This window comes from Phalaenopsis equestris, unplaced genomic scaffold (genome assembly GCF_001263595.1).
Source record: "Phalaenopsis equestris unplaced genomic scaffold, ASM126359v1 Scaffold001070, whole genome shotgun sequence".
Classification (NCBI taxonomy): Eukaryota; Viridiplantae; Streptophyta; class Magnoliopsida; order Asparagales; family Orchidaceae; genus Phalaenopsis; species Phalaenopsis equestris.
Genome location: NW_018165509.1, coordinates 257,697 through 258,157, shown reverse-complemented (window position 1 = coordinate 258,157; position 461 = coordinate 257,697).

The window sequence follows — 461 nt, the reverse complement described above, 5'->3', positions numbered from 1 at the left end:
TTCCACTTTAGTTGTAAAACTCAACATATTTTAACAAATCAATTGGCCAGATTGAAAGTAAATTAAGATTGAAGTGAAAAGATCATCACAACTTCTTTAACATTCTCATGTCACAACCAATTTAAATCAACATTTCACAAAATCTCAAGACAAAGAGAAAGACAGAGAAAACTACTCATAACTTATGGAGAAGATACGACAAAACTTGGAATGTAAATATAGAAGCAAAGTCATACAAACTTCAATAAGTAAATGTAACTTATCTCTAATTCCTCCCCAAGCAAACTCCTCGAAGTTCCTCTGAATCTCTTTCTTTCTTTACAGCACACAGAATTCTCCTTCCAAGCGACAAGGAGGAAGAAATCTCTCACTTTTCTTCCACTCTTACAATCTCTCGAAGAATTCCTCACAATACTAACCACTCTCTACACTCTAATGGGCACCACAAACAACAAAGACTC